Source organism: Clupea harengus, unplaced genomic scaffold, assembly GCF_900700415.2.
Source record: "Clupea harengus unplaced genomic scaffold, Ch_v2.0.2, whole genome shotgun sequence".
Classification (NCBI taxonomy): Eukaryota; Metazoa; Chordata; class Actinopteri; order Clupeiformes; family Clupeidae; genus Clupea; species Clupea harengus.
Window position 1 is genome coordinate 153,019 of NW_024879588.1, and position 12,167 is coordinate 165,185.

Below are 12,167 nucleotides of genomic sequence, written 5' to 3' on the forward strand. Positions count from 1 at the left end.
TAGGCTCTCTCGGATAATTACCAATGCTTAGACAAATGCATACGCATGATCGTATGTCAACATCCTTGCAGAATTTAGGTTGAATGAGGAAGGGGAAAGTTGTCGTAAGTGTAGCGGTCAAAGGTCGGGTCACCATGGAAACATGGCCCACCCCTTTCCCATCTCCTATACCCTCTTTTCATCCCTATAGTAACAGACAAGCTCGGTTACCCCGGAGACCACGGGGCATGCTAGGGGAATGTGTGTGTGTGTGTGTGTGTGTGTGTGTGTGTGTGTGTGTGCGTTTAAGAGAGAGCCTTGGAGCATGTGTTTGTGTGTGAGGAGGGTATTGGGATAAATTGGAGATGGTCCCCCACTGAAAGAGTTCCAGCTGGCTCTTAATCCATAAAGTTTGAGGATTGTTGTACAATTAAATGGGGGGGTGTAAATCACAAAGAGAAATGCCATTGGGATCCGTGTGAGTACGTTATTAGTCATCGGTATTCAAACCGTATTCATTTGACTACATAATGTGATTTCACCATATTATGTTTTGGCGACAATTATTGTAAAACACATTTGGTGATCTCCACACACAATATGTGCATCTCCAATTCTCCATCAAACAAATGTTCAGGTTGAGATTGGAAGGGGAATCAAATTAGTCTTGTGATCTTGCACTCAAGGCAGAACCATTACCTCCTAATTTACTTCCTTGTTCTCTTGCATCTTTCTGTCCAGCAATCCCAAGAGACGGATGAAACATATCTGAACTTACTTACTAATGAATTTAAATGAGTCATTTGAGATGTACTGGGGCGTTAATGTCACTGAACTGAATCTGAACTGTGATGCTGCATGTACTAAATTAGCAGGAACGAACTGGCATCTTGCAGGTTTTGTCCAATTTAATCTTCCTCTTTGATATTTTTTAAGATATGAAGTAAGGGTCTGGAACATGGGCTGTTTATCTGAGGATGTTATACATGTGGATCTCATGGTTTGCTGTTTGCAGTAATGCAAAGATTTTAATATTGGTTTCATTATAGAGTGTTAAACCTCGCTCTCTCTCTCTTTCTCTCTCTCTCTCTCTCACACTGACACTCTCTCTCACTGACTCTCTCTCTCACACACACACACACACACACACACACACACACACTATCGATCATATTCACACTCTCAAATCACTCCCTGCTCTCCCTCTCCTCTCCACACTTCTCTCCTCTCCTCTCCACTCCACACTTCTTCTCTCCTCTCCTCTCCACACTTCTCCTCTCCTCTCCTCAGCTCTTCCTCCTCTCCTGCCAGTCAGCCTCCAAGATAGATTCTCTCAGGAGTAAGGTGGAGTTACTGAAACTGCCACTGGCCCTCTCGTCTAAGTCCCTGAGCGAGCGCAAGAGTCAGCTGGGCGGAGCAGGAGGAGGCACGGGGGGAGGAGGGCCCCACAAACCCCCCGCTAGCCTCAGACATGGACAACGAGTCGCAGTACTCGGGCTACTCCTACAAGTCGTCCCACTCGCGGAGCTCCCGCAAACACAGGTGTGTGTGTGTAAATATGCACAGAAGCATGCCCAAATGAAAGTGTTACATTTGTGTTACATACATACAATTAAACACACAACTCCCACTTCCAAGTGCTTGACTATCACCTACACAAGAGCAGGTGTACCTTCACATACACACACACACGAATGAGCATAAATGTTTAAGTATTGAAGCACAAATGCACACACATACAAATGAATATGTCGGGTAACAACTCGTTTTGCAATTGCTAGGTGACTTCTGAAGTATCCTCGCACACTGGTTTATATATATATTTAATATTTTTGAACACTAGCATGTCTGATCTCTTTGTGTGTGTGTCTCAGGGATCGGAGGGACCGACATCGCTCGAAGAGCCGAGATGGCAGTAGCCGCGGTGACAAATCCGTCACCATCCAGGCTCCAGGAGAGCCGCTGCTGGACACAGAGTCGACCCGCGGAGATGATCGGGTAAGGACACTTAAGATCTCACGTAGGCGAGTGCTCACGCCAAGGCAACGTGCTGCCTGGCCTGGCCTGGACTGGACTGGACTGGGAGTGATAATCCAATCAAACGCCTGACCTTGATTGGGAGTGTTCTAGATGGAGCGCCCAGTTCAGACACAGCTCAGTGTTAGATAGTCGGAGACACACACATACACACACACACACACACACAAACACAATAGTAGACAAACCAGTGCTCTCTCTCTTCTTGTTTCCATTGCATGAGTGTCTTTGCAACCATAATCCAGAAGCACTCTGGTCCGTAAAATGTCCAACCTGACGCGTCTCTTACTAAGGTGAACAAGAGATGGCAAAATTAGGCTTGAAACCCCCCTGGAGGTCTCTCTTGCACTCCTACCTCGTCCTGTTTTCCCATCCAAAGTTATAAATCTCTTTCCGCCCCTAATTAGACAGTGCACGCTTTAGCCCGTGTTGCTAATGTCAGTCATTTTTTATACCTCCTTAATCGTTATTGCCTCACGCGCCCCGCCCCCTCCCGCTTCATCTCCTCTTCCACGGCCATCCCTCCCTCCTCTCGCCCTCCCGCCGCCGCCTTCTCTCGATCATTCCTTTCTTCCGTCCCGTTCTCTTTTAGGAACAGGGCTTTTTATATCGGCACAGATCATTAATCTCCTGCTCCACTTCATTATCTTAGTGGCTCTCTCTGGGAGCAGCGATGGCTGCCTGCCTGTGTGAAGGCTCTCTCTGGGAGCAGCGATGGCTGCCTGCCTGTGTGAAGGCTTTATGCTCAGGCCAAGGCTCTCTTGGGTGACTCTCTCTCACAGTGGAGACTCTGACACTCGGATTAATGTTGCATTCAAGGGAGGCTTTCTGAGTTTCAGTTTAATCACTGAATCGTCTGTGTGTGTGTGTACATGTGTTTTTGGTACGGCATTCGAGGAATCCAGAACGAAGCCTCGTTAAAAGCATGACTGAACATGCCTGCGTGCTGGCGCCACAGCAGTGTGTGTGTGTGTGTGTGTTCCATGTTGTAATTTGTTATGGATTCTCAGGGGCATCAGGTGTTCATCTTCCATTCCAGCGAAACATAATTCAGTGGCCGAACTGGGCCTCACACAAGCAACCTTGAACCGCCCCAGTACCCGTACCCCAGTACCCGTACAGCTCACACATCACATCACATCAATCATCAACATCATGAACTCACCCATGTCCAACCAGTGGCACAGTCACCGAGGTCACATTTAAATTGAACTACCGAGCCAATGCAATGAAAACAAGTGACTTTGATGTCAAATGTACAGAGCCCTGTGGTATGGTGTCCAGAAATGGTACCAGCATATAAAGAGATGGTTAATGATGTTAATGCAGAAATAAAGGGAAAAACAGCCTTTTTCTAGAGAAATGCTGATGATCTTAATGTTATAACAAATGGTTCCAGCATATAAAGAGATGGTGATGGTAATTATGATAATGTAGAATTAAAGAGAAAACAGCCTTTTTCCAGAGACATGCTGATGATCTTTTACCATCAAAAACCGTGTAATACCCATTACAGTTACACAAAATTCTGTTTTATGTTGATTTTTTTCTTGGCTCAAAAGCCTGTTTTTGTAAATAAGCATGATAATGTTAAGACCTGAGCAATGCTAATTAATTATTTCCTTTCTCTCTCTTCCCCCTTCCCCCACTCCTCTCTTTCCCTTTCATCTCTCTTTTACTCTATTCCTTCTTTCTGGCTGCTGTGTGCTCTCTTACCACTAATGCTGCTACTCTTCTCTCTTATCTCCATGCTTTTCCTTATCCTCTCTCTATCTCTCTCTCTTCTTACTTTCTCTGTCTGCTCTTTTAAAATATCTGCTTCTTTTTCTCCCCCCTCCCCACACATATACACACACACACACACACACACACACACACACACACACACACACACACACACACACTCTCTCACACCCCCATCATGCCATTCTTCTCACTTTGTCTCTTTCTGTTCTCAATGCACTTCACATCCATCTCTCTCCCTTCCCCCTCTCCTATCCAACTACTTCATCTCTGCCTGTGTATCTCTCCTTTCATCTATGTCTCTCTCTCTCTGTGTCTCCTTCTCTGACTGACTGTCTATGTATAATATTTCTTTCTCTGTCTCTCCTTCTCCCTCCCCCTCTCCTCTCCACCTACTTCATATCATGTCTGTGTGTGTCTCTGTCCTTCCCTACATCTACGCTCTTTCTCTTCTTCTTCTTCTTCTTCTTCTTCTTCTTCTTCTTCTTCTTCTTCTTCTTCTTCTTCTTCTTCTTCTTCTTCTTCTTCTTCTTCTTCTTCTTCTTCTTCTTCTTCTTCTTCTTCTTCTTCTTCTTCTTCTTCTTCTTCTTCTTCTTCTTCTTCTTCTTCTTCTTCCTCCTCCTCCTCCTCCTCCTCCTCCTCCTCCTCCTCCTCCTCCTCCTCCTCCTCCTCCTCCTCCTCCTCCTCCTTCTGTCTCCCTCTCTCATCAGGATGACAACTGGGGCGAGACCACCACGGTGGTCACCGGCACGTCCGAGCACAGCGTCTCCAACGAGGACCTGACGCGCGGCCTCCAAGGAGCTGGAGACTCCTCGCCCCTGTGAGTGCCGCCGCTTCGCCGCGCCGGCCCTGAGCGGGCGCTGGGCCTCTTCGCCCCTCCTCACGCCGCTGGCCTTCCTCCTGCTGCCCCAGCTGCTGTGGCGCGAGCAAGCTGAGCCGTGCGGCGTGCCCTGCGAGGGCCTCTACGTTTCGCTGGCCTTCAAGCTGCTGGTGCTGGCGCCTGTCGTCGTGGGCGCTCTTCCTGCGCCAGCCCCGCGCCACCCTGCCGCGCCTCTTCGTCTTCCGCGGGCCTGCTCATGGCGCTGCTCTTCCTCTTCGTGCGCGTCCTACTGGCTCTTCTACGGCGTGCGCGTGCTGGAGCCGCGCCGGAGCGCGACTACCGGGCATCGTGGGCTACGCGGCGTCGCTGGTGGACGCGCTGCTCTTCATCCAGCTACCTTGGCGCTGGTGCTGCTGGAGATCAGGCAGCTGCAGCCCGCCTTCTGCCTCAAGGTGGTGCGCACTACGGACGGGGCCAGCCGCTTCTACAACGTCGGACACTTCAGGTAAGGGAGTGTGTGTCTGTGTGTGTCTGTGTGTGTCTGTGTGTGTCTGTGTGTGTCTGTGTGTGTCTGTGTGTGTCTGTGTGTGTCTGTGTGTGTCTGTGTCTGTGTATAGGATGATTGTGTGTGTGTGTGTGTGTGTAAGTGTCTGAGTGTGTGTGTGTGTGCGTGTGTGATTTGATGTTGTCTCTGCTGAAGGGAACATGTGACACATTAGGTGACTATGGGTGCCTGCAGGGTAGCAATATTAGGAACATTTATCTGTTGCTGTGTCTGTATGTTGGCTATTAATATGTGTAGTGTATGGCTGTGTGTGCCATGAATGTGTGTGTGTGTAGGAAACGTGAGGCTTGAGTGAGATTGTCTTGAATATGGGGTGAATATAGGGTGAATATGTGAGGCGTATGTGTGTTTTTTAGATTGGACGTTTAAGTGGGGCAAGCTGCTACATTATTTTCAGCTCGTGTGGTGGTGTGTGTGTGTGAGAGAGAGAGAGAGAGAGATATGTTCGTGTGGTGGATGGTAGATAGAGAAAGACACGGAGAGGAAAACTGGGTCATACTTTACAATAGCGTCGGCCACATCAGGTGATTCAGAAAAATATGCAGGGGCTGCATTTTGGGAAGAAATGAAGTTAAAGTGTTAGTGCCAGACACTCGTCCAACACAGATGAGTTAAAGTGTTAGTGCCAGACACTCGTCCAACACCGATGAGTTAAAGTGTTAGTGCCAGACACTCGTCCAACACAGATGAGTGTCCGCGGTGACGGAAGGAAGGCAGGACGGCGAGATCACTGGGGATGCCTGCTCAGGTGACGAGGAGCACGGAGCACTGCGGCAGAGGAGTGCAGGGGTAAGTTTGGAGTTGTTTGAGGTTCATTAGACATGATGTAATTAGCCAAAGAAAGGGTTCTTTTTTTTACCATAGGTTCATATGACACTGAGTTAATTGATATACATTTCCTTGTGTGTGTGTGTGTGTGTGTGTGTGTGTGTGTGTGTGTGTGGTGTGTGTGTGTGTGTGGTGTGTGTGTGTGTGTGTGTGTGTGTGTGTGTGTGTGTGGTGTGTGTGTGGTGTGTGTGTGTTAACAGCGAAGAAAAGGGCAGGTCATGACATAGACTCTTTATTCTCATTGTTTGTCTATCCTGAGGTTGAGGCCGTCATTGGATATGCTTGTGTGTGTGGTGTGTGTGTGTGTGTGGGGAGGGTGTCAGTTTTTCTTTGATTAGTCCCCTGGGATGACTTTGCATTCAACCTCAGCAATGCTGAACCTTACTACCAGTAACCTCTCACTGGCAGGGAGAAATACTCTTACTGATCAATTGAGATTAGCTTACATTAAAATGATCAATCACGTTAATTAGCTCACATAAACATCAATTAGTTGTTTGTAGCTTATATGAGTGTGTAGCTGGCAATACATTCAATAACTTATGTAAAACATTGATCAGCTCACATAACTTAATTATAAGTTGGACTCAAACACTGACAGTTACAACTTTAGTTCCATTCTTGATCTAATGTTACGTTCGATATTTGAATGCTTGCAAATCAGCAGATTGTGATTATCAACAATGAAATGATGACAGGAAAACGGTTCAATTTTTAAATGTATTGCAGAAAAAAAGTCTTGCATTTGGTACTTTATACATTTTCTTATACATTTATTTTTGTTGCATGATACATTTTATGTTCAGGGTAGGTGGTGGTAAATGTAGATCTTGTTTCCAGTTTAGCAATGAATTGACTGAACCTATGCTTCTTTTACACAGCGATCAGGTTCAATTTAACACACACAAACTCTTGAAATGACTAGTTTATGGTAACTAGTACAGCTCTATGGACCCATGAAGCTAGGCCTCTGCTATCTGGCAGTGCAGCTCCCCCATAGGGGCTGCTTAATGTGTCGAGTCATCTTGACTGTCATTCACCACTTGTGCCACTAGTGGGAAGCAACGATCATAACTCTGTAACTTTCGTATGGGATTCTCCACTTTTTAAACGATAACGTATTGTATACCCCTATGTATACAAAAAATGGTATTGCTGTTTTTTTTTTCAGGACAGAACTAATTCTAAACCCCTACAAATGATTCAAATAAAATGTTTAAAATGAGGGATTTGTTTTGGTAGAGATTGTGGTTAATTGGACATTGATGTCTTTTGAAATGCAGAATGGCCGTTTGTTTTTGCTGAGTGTCACAACTGCACTCACTAGTGTGGATTGTGTAGATGCTGAGGACGATGGCTGACTAAGATGGCTGACTATACTACAATTAACATCTGTTGCTTGCTTGCTTGCTTGCAGTATCCAGCGTGCAGCTGTGTGGGTCCTGGATCAGTACTACAGTGACTTCCCCGTCTACAACCCGGCGCTGCTCAACCTGCCCAAGTCCATCCTCTCAAAGAAGATGTCTGGCTTCAAAGTCTACTCGCTTGGAGGAAGGTGAAGAGTTTATTTCTTTTGTTTCCTTAATTTACCCAGACGTCGTGCATCTCTTACTCTCTCGCTGACTGTCTCAAGCGTTCTCATTCGCTTCTTAGTTTCTATTTCTATTTCTATTTTCTCTCTCCTCTTCTCTTTCTCTTTCTCGTTTCTCGCTTTGTCTCGTCTGCTCTCTCTCTCTCTCTCTCTCTGCTATCTTGCGCCTTTGTCTGACCTTTTTACTTGCTCGTTGACCTCGTTTGTCACCCCCATCCCCTTTCCATTGTTTTGTGAAAAGGGTTCAGTATCAATCCCATGTAAGTTCCCTATTGTGTTCCGTGCCATTGATTCGCGTCGGTCGTTTGTACGATCGACAGAGAAGACAGCTAAGCAAACCGTACTAACTCAACACCGGCCAGCCGAGGCGCCAGTGATTGCGCGGCCGCCTGCTCGGAGGCGGGACAACTCCCCACACATGAGTACTAACTAGCGACCGGAGGGCGCGAGATGAGCGTCGGCGTTCGCAAGCGCAAGGCCAGGTGTGTGTTTGCCCGTGTGTGTTTTGGTGAAGCACGTGTGTGTGTTTTGGTAAAGCATGTGTGTGTCTGTTTTGGTAGAGCACGTTTGTGTGTGTGTTTTGGTAAAGCACGTGTGTGTGTGTGTGTGTGTGTGTGTGTTTTGGTAGGGCACTGGTGTGTGTTTTGGTAGGGTGTGTGTGTGCGCGTGTGTGCACCTGCTTGTGTGACAGCTGTGGTGGTGTGTAAGAGGGGGCAAACTGCAAGAGTTGGGGGAGCGACAGAGACAGAGAGAGCTCTTCAGCCTTCAGTTGACCTAAATACATGATTAAGGTTTAGCTTTTTAACTTCTACAGACTGTGCAGGGTAGGTGCTTCAGTGTTAATGCACCACTTGGGGTATCTGCAGGGTAACTGTTTCAGTGCCAATGCACCACTTGGGGTATCTGCAGGGTAACTGTTTCAGTGTCAATGCACCACTTAGGGTATCTGCAGGGTAACTGTTTCAACTTCAAAATACCATTCAGAACATTTCTACATTACATACATTGTATACATATAGATGCATTACACATTTCTACTTCAGTATACAATTTAGGATACCACCTTAAACTTTAGTACATAGTTCACAGCACACGGTTTAGGATCATTGTCTTTTAAAAGGAAGTGTGGCTTTGTTGTATGTGGACATAGCCCACTCTGGGTTGATAAGGGTCTTACAAAGGAAGTCATGTATTTCCTCATTCATATCTGTTCAGTGTTTGATTACCCCAGAACAGAATGGGTTCCTGTGTTCACTACAAAACACTTGCTCAAGTCCCAGTCATCCTATGAATATGAACCCAATTGGCCCTCTGACTATTCGAATGTATTATGTGTAATGTATCTATGTGGCACTTCCTCCTCCCAGACTGGTGGGTGGCAGTAGAGGAGGCCGTTCACACCCACATCAAGCGACTGCAGGAACGACGAAGCGGCGGCCATCGTCGCCCAAGCACCCGCGGCGAGGTGATCGGACCCTCGGAGGCGGCGCAGGCCATCTTCGCGGCCCATGGCCCGGCGCCATGCAGAAGTTCCTGCGCACCACGCGCCAGCAGCCCTACCACAGCATGGAGAGCATCATCGCACACCTGCAGTTCTGCATCACCCACAACATGACGCCCAAGGTAGGCTAACACACAGACACACACAGACACACACAGACACACACACACAGACACACACAGACACACACAGACACACACAGACACACACAGACACACACAGACACACACAGACACACACAGACACACACAGACACACACAGACACACACAGACACACACACACAGACACACACGCACAGACACACACACGCACAGACACACACACGCACAGACACACACACGCACAGACACACACACGCACAGACACACACACGCACAGACACACACACGCACAGACACACACACGCACAGACACACACACGCACAGACACACACACGCACAGACACACACACGCACAGAGACGCGCACAGAGACGCGCGCACAGAGAGACACACACAGAGACACACCACAATCTCACTCAAGCCTCACATACGTTTCCTACTCACACACACACACACACACAAACACACAAACCCCAAACCCTGCAATTACCCTTCAAACATACACACTCTACTCTTATTATACTTGGTACCTCATATTCATCGCACATACAAATGCACACTACTCATATAATTGTCAACGTACGGACACATATTACCAGTGTAATTAGTGGCCGTAAACTTTTCTAGTCAGTCTAGGGAATAGTCCTACAGCTCACCCACTCAGATCTTAGATAAATTAGCCATCAAATGTCACTCTGCCCTATAAACGTTATAGGTTATTCAAAGTTTCCTTTAGCTAGCTACTCTATTCTATATAACTTTATAAACGGTAAATGCATGATTTTTCACTGTGACTGGGAATGTGTGTGGTGGTGTATTATACGTGCAAGTAGAGGATTTTAGCATTTTGCTTGAAATTGCCCATACCATGCAACTTTTTAAATGGCTAGCATCAACAACTACATGGCATTTTAGTTTAGTAAAAAAAATGGCATAAAATATTGTAGTGTGGTTTATATACAGTGCGGTTTATAGCCTGCACAATATGGTAATACCTCCATGGGCAAGTCAGTGGTACTGGAAATGGGTCCCCAAAATAGACAGCAGTTGTGTAAGACGTCTGAAGAGGAATTGAAAGGGCAGTGCCAGCATTTTGTTTTTAGAAAGTCACACCACTTTGTTGAGACAGCGGTAAATAGGCAGAGAGTGTTCTGACATGAACTGGCTAATTTGAGGGGTGGTTGCACAAACACAGCTATACACAGTGGTAGCAGTAGCATTATGAGTTTTTCATCAAGAACCATCATTGACCAACAGCATCAGATTGAAAATCACCCTAGGATACATACATACACACACACACACACACACGCGCGCGCATGCATAAGATAATTTCAAGAGGACTCCGCATGAGAGGTTGGCGCACATCTTGGGTGTATGCGTGTGTGTGCGTGATACCCATGTTGTATGCCAACCTGTCTCATGCTGAGTTTTCTTTTCAAATTATCTTTTCAAATTAACTTTTAAATGACTGATTACCGATTATCGTGGAATTATAAGCATTATTAAAGTAGAAAGTAATATGTACCTGTCCACTTAATTCTCTCTCCATTTTTTTCTCCTTTCCTCAGGCTTTCCTGGAACGATACCTCAACACAGGCCCCACCCTGCAGTACCAGCGTGAAAACGGCAGAGGGCGCCAGTGGACGCTGGTCAGCGAGGAGCCTGTGACCTCTGCCCTGCGCCAGGGCCAGGTCTTTTCCCTGCGCCGCCTCGACTTTGCCCTGGTCGTCACGGTGACGGCCCTCCCCTTCTTGAACCTGGGAGAGGAGTTCATCGACCCCAAGAGCCACAAGTTTGTGATGCGACTGCAGTCTGAGACCTCGGTGTGAGAGGAGAAGATCGTCACGGGATTGAGGGGGGGATAGAGGGATGAGGAGGAGAAGGAGAAGGTGGTGTGAAGAAACGGAGAGAAGGAAGGAAACCTGAGTGGAAATAGAGGGATAGAACCACTCCGCAGCTCCAGTTTAACATCACAGCATTTCTCATAGATTTTCATTTCTTCTTTTTTTTCTTCCAGTGACTTTCCCCTTTTCAGGGTTCAAAGTTCAGTTTTTAGGAGAATCCCCCATCAGCTCATATTTGGGTCCTTAGTGTCTTCAGATCTTACCTTCTCCAGACGATGCAAAGACTGAAGGGTTTAAGTGCATTTCTTCTTCAATGGCCGACGTCATTCCAACACTAAAACAACACGGAGCAAACAAACACAAAACAACAAAAAGAAACAAAAAAAAAACCGAATTTTTCTGAGGGGTCCTGCTCGGAGCAGAACCATCGCCTCACTGTTGATCATTCCCCAGAAGCTAGTGTGACATGACACTAGTGGGACCAGGCTGGAGGTCCATCACGCCTCTCCTTCACACTACCTGGAAACTGTGAATGCTGTTTAAAAAAAAAAGAAAACTAAAACACTTTGTAAAGGCCTATGCTCTGTCCATCACACTTCATCATCAGGATAGAAAAATGGCGTCGGGTCACCCCTGCATTGTGAATTGTCTTCTGGCTGTTTTGATTTTATTTCATAGTTTCTGCACCTCTCTCTTTTATTTTGTATGTTTTTGAATAAATCTATGGAGTTCGAACAATCATTGAACACTAAGAAGCGCTCAATATCATCAGTCCGTCGGGGCTGTGTCTCGCTAGTTGTCACGGTGACCAAGATGGCTGTCATGGTTGTGTGTCCAAGCCCTCCCCCTGTTCTTCGCTGTGGAGCGAGGCTCGAATGTCTTGCAGCGTTTCGTCTGTACTACTTGTTCTGTATGTGTTGACGGTTTTCTAATATCTTTGCTAACTGATGGTGGGAAAAAAGTTTTATCAGCTGTTTTTCCGTTTTTTTTTTCCCTCCTCTCTTGCCTGTAAATGAATAGTGTGGATTCTCAGAAGCGATAGCGCTGAACATGGTTCCTCCTTTTCTACCAGGCAATGACACACTATGCACTGTGTAGGAACTTGTTGTGAAAGAGTGAGAGATTACAGACGTCAAATGTAGACGGTCAGAAA

The 12,167-nt window shown here is 46.5% G+C and overlaps 1 pseudogene; it reads left to right on the top strand.

The window, feature by feature from the left end:
• The first annotated feature begins 1,428 nt into the window (after nt 1-1,428).
• LOC122129082 lies at nt 1,429-11,349 on the top strand (annotated as a pseudogene).
• The last annotated feature ends 818 nt before the right edge of the window (nt 11,350-12,167 follow it).